The following is a 6636-nucleotide window of genomic DNA, read 5'->3' as shown; positions in this document are numbered from 1 at the left end:
AACAGGCCCATGTGTCTGCGGCTCCCACGCCTGCACAGACCCGGCCGGGACACAAGAGGATTTGCCCACAATGCACTGTGCCCTCGAGTGGCTCTAACTCGGTCTGGCACAGCAGATCTGCAGCATTCAGAGCCGGATCAGAGCCGCGATGCGCTGCAGTCCGGATATGATCAGAACTTCACTGCAAACACACTCACAGATAACGGTACACTGAAGAACGTGGATTTTCTCTAGATTACAGAACATCACATACATCATTTGATTTTTATCATGAAAGCAAGATATATGATAGATTAGATATGATTAAGGGCTTGAACACAAGCAAACGCACAAACAGAAAGGCGTACGTGACAATAACGGCAAGAAAGACGATTATAAACATCACACGAATGCAAAACGATCCTCTTCATGAACACGATAGGTGCTCTGTCTGAAAGCCATTAGCTGAAGACGTGAGAAGACGTGCGGCTTTAATTCCCAAACACCATGAAATTATATCAACCCTTATTTTACTATTAGTTAGAATTAGTTATTTGAGATTCTATTTCAATCTATTACATGTATTATAGTATTATATTTATATAATAATAGCTGAACCACTAGCTGAAATCCATAACTTCCAGACGCTTGCTTTATTTATGTTTCTTTAAATACCGCCATTACTAATCGGAGCTTTGCTAATTGAATAAAGCTAATTTACTGCAGTGTTGTTTAAAGTTGCAGGACGAGGCCGAAGCAACGAAGTTAATGGGAAAGTGGCGTAAAGATTAATAGCTTTATTTAACGTCAATTTCGTCCGAAAGAGTGCAACGTATTGCAGAAACGAGACCCAAACGGCCGCGTTTCTCGTGTTCAATGATCTGTGGCATCCGTACAGTTTCACACGTACAGTTAAACGTTGTTTCCCAGCGCGAGGGAGACTGTGCAGCGTAATAAAGCAGAAACGAGCTTCACTGCCTCTCAGCATCGCAAACAGCCCGCGGATACGAGTCTGCACACGCTGACCTGCTCTGCTCTCCACTCGATGAAAAGAAACCGGCGGCGAGTGCAGATAATCGGGCCGTTTTGCCTGTAATACGCCACAGACTCAAGGCTAAACTCCAGAGTCAATGAGAGCAAACAACAAGGACACACTCGAGTACCGCTGTTAAAAACAGATCACTGAAACAACTCGAAATTAAGCACTTCACCTCTAATGTGTGTCACATATGCCAAAAGCTGCCTTTCTGAACCAAATCAATCCAAATAAAAAAGTTAAAAAAAATAATTTGGCCTCAAAGAGTGAATAAATGTGCATTATATCACATAAAAGCACATGAATACACACACTAAGCCTGTACTGATGTCAATAAGGATAGAAGACAGCCTAAAAATGCTATAAAATATATATATTTTTTACTAATTAATCGCACATTTTCTGAAATTAATCACGATTAATCACGATTAATTCCACCTAGCATTAAAATTTTTATAATAATCTTTTTTATTGCAATAATTTCGCATTCAATCCTTAAATTAAAGTAGAAACAACAAAGACAGTATTTTTAATATTTGTATAATGGCATCTTTTTTCATGTTTAAATTATTATTTTTTCTTTATTTTTAAAAATTACAATTAATATTAAACAATACATTTTTATGTTTGCTAATTCATTAAAATGAAGTTAAATATTAAATCAAACTCATACACAAATTTGACCTATATATTATACATATGTTATATACATATATATATATACACACACACACACATATACATATATATATATATATATATATATATATATGCATAAAACCTAGACCATAAATTTAAACTTTTTTACAGAAAGTAAATAGGGTCAAATAGTGTTTGATCTCATGAAGGTGTTTACCTCTCTGCTGTTTTTAATATTCCTTCTGCTTCATTCTTCGGCTGTTTTTAGTGGCGTTTTCTTCGGCTGCCTCGGTAGAACCTTGAGCAAAGAGGAGAAAGAAAGAGAAAAGCTAATGAAAAGGACTGATAAATGAACCTCTCCCTCCTGAGTTCAGAGCAAAGACTGCAGCTTTCTGAAGATGCAAGAGTGACCGTCTACTAGTCAACACAAAAGCCGATCGATACGCTGCTTTTCACCATTTCCAGACATTTTTTCAGTTGTGATCACGTGTAATGAGGGCAGGCATTAATGTTAAAAACAAGAAGCACACCAAAAAATCGCTAGTTTATCATTAACATTAACATGACTTTGAGCTCCTGTTATGCTGCAGACGCATTATAGAATGCAAAAACAAAAAACCAAGTGTTGTTTATTTTAAATGTTCAACAAAATTGCCATGTTATATGCCAATTTATCGCAAACACGACATTAACAGGACTTTGAGCTCCTGTTGCGCTGCAGACACTTTTTGGAATACAAAAAACATCAAATCAAATGTTCTTGCTTTTAAAATGTTCAATGAAAAATGTCACTAGTTTATCGCAAACACAACAGTAACAGGACTCCTGTTGTGCTACATTGCATACTAACATCATATTATGACACTACAGACTTATTTTAAAATACAAAATTAATCACTGAATGTTTTAAAATGCTCAACGAAATTCCACTTTTGCTAGTTTATTGCAAACACCATAACGAAACTTTGAGATGCAGTTACCATGCAATTCATAATTATTTTGTATTATGCAGACTCATTTTAGAATGCAACACAAAATCAAGCGTCCAATGTTTCGAAATGTTCAACGAAATGCCATTTTTGCTAGTTTAACGCACACACGGTAATGAGATTTTGAGATTGAGAAATTCATACAACACAACAAACAAACAATGCAACAATGCATATTTGTGTCGCATTATGAATTGCAGACACATATTGTAACACAAAAACACACTAAATCAAACTTCCTCGCTTTTAAAATGTTCAATTAAATTTTTTTGCTAGTTTATCGCTAACAAAGTAAAGAAACTCTGAGATCCTCTTGCGCTTCAATGCATACTTCTTGTGTTGTATTATGAATTGCAAAAACATTTCAGAAGGCAAAATCAACAAAAAAATTAAGCATTCTCGCTTTATAAAAAGGTTAACGAATTGCTATGTTTTGCTAATTTAGGACTTTGAGCTCCTGTTGCGCTACAATGCATACTTGTGATGTATTATGAACTGCAGACACATTTTGAACTCAAAACAAACACACAATTAAGCATCCTTGCGTTGTAACTGAAATGCCATTTTTCGCTAGTTTATCGCGAATACATCAGCAACAAAACTTCGAGGTCCTGTTGTAATGCAATGCATACTTGTATCGTATTATAAATTGCAGACCCTTTTCAGCACACAAAAACACAAAATCAAGTGCCCTCGCTTTTGAAATGTTTAACAAATTGCCATTGTCACTAGTTTATCGCAGACACATCAGTAACAGGAACTTGACCTCTTACTGCGCTACAATTCATACTTGTGTTGTATTATGAATTGCAAACACATTTTAGAAAGCACAAACACAAAATCAAATGTCCAGTGTTTTAAAATGAATATCGAAACGCCACTTTCTCGAATCTATCGCAAACACAACAGTGACGAGGCTTTGCACTCATGTTCCGATACAATGCACACTTCTTGTGTCATTATGAATTGCAGACACATTTTGGAAAACAAAAACACACAAAGTCAAGAGTACTTGCTTTTAAAACGAATTTGTAATTTCGCTAATTTATTGCTAACAGTAACAAAACATGGAAATCCTGTTGTGCTACAACTCATAATTGTGTTGTATTATGATTTTCACACACATTTTGCAACACAAAAATAAGTCAATTGTCGTGGCTTTTAAAACAAATTTTTACTTTTGCTAATTTATCGCTAATGCGACAGTAACGCAACTTTGAGATCCTGTTGCGGTGCAATTAAGAATATTATGTCATATTATGTCATGTCATGGATTGCAGACTCATTTTAAAATGCAAAAACAAAATAACAAAAGTCCTCACTTTTAAAATGTCCAATGAATTTCTATTTCCGCTAATCAATCGCTAACGCAACAGTAAACAGTAACACTAACAGTAAACCTGAGATCCTGTTGCACGCTACAATGCATAACTGTGTCATATTATGATTTCAGATACATTACATAAATACTCAAAACCAAGTGCCCTCACTTTAAAAATGTCCAACGAATTTCTAAGTTCCTCAATTTATCGCTAATGCATCATTTTCACGCTCGTGTAGCGCTGTCAGGAACGAGCTCTAGCTAGTTTTTTGTCCTTTATCTCTAATCTCATTCTCCCTCTCTCCCTGCCCATAGACGAGCCTCAGACTCCTTCGGGACGTGGTTTCCACAACAACCAGCCAGCCAGCCAGCCAGCGGGCGGACATGATTCCTCGTCCTGACGGGATGCTTTAATTCGAGACTACCCAATCATAACCGCTGAGTGCCGCAAGAGGTCCCACAAGGCCTCGGGGCAGGGAGGGTGGGATGCACGGCGCCCTCTCCGCTTCGGCTGCCAAAACGAGCCAGTGCCCCATGCTGGGAATTTGTTTAATGTACGACATTTATTCGGCGCACACGTGCTCTCTCCGTCAGACGCTTCATTAATCAGGCTGAATATAGCATAGCTGTGAGCTAACGCCAGCGCTAGCCCGCCGGGGAGACATGCCAGTACATTAGCCTCTGTGTGAGGAGAGGACGGCGGGCCGTACGAGGGCCTGTGATGTATCGTAGTGTGTCGCGCACTTGAGCGCGCGCTAGAGTCTAAATGTAGCCGGTTTTCTCGGGGCCCCTCTGAAACACTGGCATGGACACGGTCAGCGTGCGACAGATGGCCGAGCATCATGGTGCAGGGTAAATCGGGAGATGGTGGAAGCGTGATGAAAAACAGTGTGCAAAAGGCTTCATCGGGGTGCAGGAAGAGCGCGGCGCACGCTTTCAGAAGCACACGCATGATGGGAAGAGAGTGAGGTGCACGTCCCGCACCCATTTTACTCTTCTTCAGCTAGGATTAAAAAAAAAATAATATATATATAATCACATTAGTATAATTCATGCATGTTATTATTATTATTATTATTATTAGGTCAACTTTACCACTAACTAAATATTTTATTTAAATGTTTTTAATAAATATTTGTAAAGATCTTTTTTTTTTTTTTACAAATGAATAAAATGAATAATAATAAAAATTCAGTATAAAGATTATAATTCATAATACACACAATGATTGTAAGCTAATACAAGAAAAATTAAATAAAAAATAAATAAATAATTTGTATATTAATACTTTATTAATGATAAATGTAACAATTATTTAATGATTTAAAGTCTAAAATAATTTACTAATTATATTTGTATAAAAATAAAAAACTTAATTATGTATTATGTTTTCATTATAATTAAGCACATTTTACCCTCAAATTCTCATTTCTTAAAAAAATATAACTGTTAAATAAAGTATGTAACTGTAGTATCTTTTGAAAATTATATTTTGTAAATTCAATTTAAGTTGTGTCTAGACAAGATTATTTTTTCATTACTGTATTACTGTCAGACTCTGTTCCATGTTTTGTATGTTAATGTATGTGAATGTCTATTTCTAGATGTATCGCGTGAGTGTTCCGTGTTCCTTTGTGTGAATTAAACCCAGTTGGATTGATGTACTCCTCGTCTCTCTCCGTTTCTTGCTCCTCAGTCCGCTCAGCAGTGACCCCGTGACAATTACGGTAACATGAATGAAATTTTTTTTTGCATTAAGGTAAAGAGAATTTGTGTGTAAAATGTGCTTAACTGTTTAAAAACAATTGTAATATCAATGCAGAATAATAGTAATAATAATAATCGTTTATATAATATTAATAACAGTTCATTATTTGATTTTTTAAAAATGGTTATTAATATCATCATTATTATTATTATGCATCATGTATAGAGGCATGAAGTGAAATGCTAGCAGAAGTCAGTGTGTGTAAATGTGTGTTTCAGCAGTGAAGCGGCTCAGATGGACGTGAAAGCAGATCTGCAGTAAGCGTGCGGGTGACTTTGGGAGTGTTGTGGCGACCGCATCGAGCCGAAGCCCCAGAGGTCACAGCACAATGAAGAGCAAATTGATTCAGTTACCGGATAAATAGATCCGCGCGCCAAAGTCAGGCAAAACTTATGGCTCGTGTGTTTTCATCAGCACTGCTGGGAACGTTTGCCTGACGCTGTCATCCAGATACTAGAGCTCCTGCTGAAGAACAGGGAGAAATTCTCAAAAACACATACAGCAACGACATTCATGAAGACGTCTGCTAAAGTCTGTGTTCCTGCATATTCCAGTCATCTCACAACCTGCTCAAATTCGCTATGAAACCAGAATCTGAAATCAAACGTCAGAGATCTTGACATGACCTCAAACATTTCTCAAACTATCTCTGCAACACTTTTACATCGACTCATTTGAGTCATAAAGGACAAGTCTCACACTTCACATGCCAAGGTCAAATTAACTAGATAAATATTGTAATTAATTAATTTGATTAAAATACATATTAAATATATTTAAATATATTAATTTAATATAATATTAACAATACATATTAATATTAAAATATGTTATATAAAATGTATAAACAATATATCAATATTAAATATTACAAGTATTACAATTAACATATAACATTAATATA

The 6636-nt window shown here is 36.0% G+C and overlaps 1 protein-coding gene across 29 annotated transcripts in view; it reads right to left on the bottom strand.

Moving 5' to 3' along the window:
* The window catches only part of ptprsa (protein tyrosine phosphatase receptor type Sa), a 237753-nt gene that overhangs the window by 177097 nt on the left and 54020 nt on the right, over positions 1-6636 (bottom strand). For 27 of the 29 annotated variants that reach the window (XM_016473228.1, XM_016473231.1, XM_016473241.1 and 24 more), the window contains exon 2: positions 1872-1952. The gene's annotated coding sequence lies outside the window, so the exon portion shown is untranslated. Of the gene's footprint in view, positions 1-1871; positions 1953-6085; positions 6198-6636 lie in introns of all 29 variants that reach the window. The other 2 variants (XM_016473225.1, XM_016473226.1) reach the window with 2 other exon arrangements.

The sequence above is a fragment of the Sinocyclocheilus anshuiensis genome, unplaced genomic scaffold (genome assembly GCF_001515605.1).
Source record: "Sinocyclocheilus anshuiensis isolate Anshui unplaced genomic scaffold, SAMN03320099.WGS_v1.1 scaffold1406, whole genome shotgun sequence".
In the NCBI taxonomy this organism is placed as follows: domain Eukaryota; kingdom Metazoa; phylum Chordata; class Actinopteri; order Cypriniformes; family Cyprinidae; genus Sinocyclocheilus; species Sinocyclocheilus anshuiensis.
This window is presented reverse-complemented; position numbering and strand designations above follow the sequence as displayed.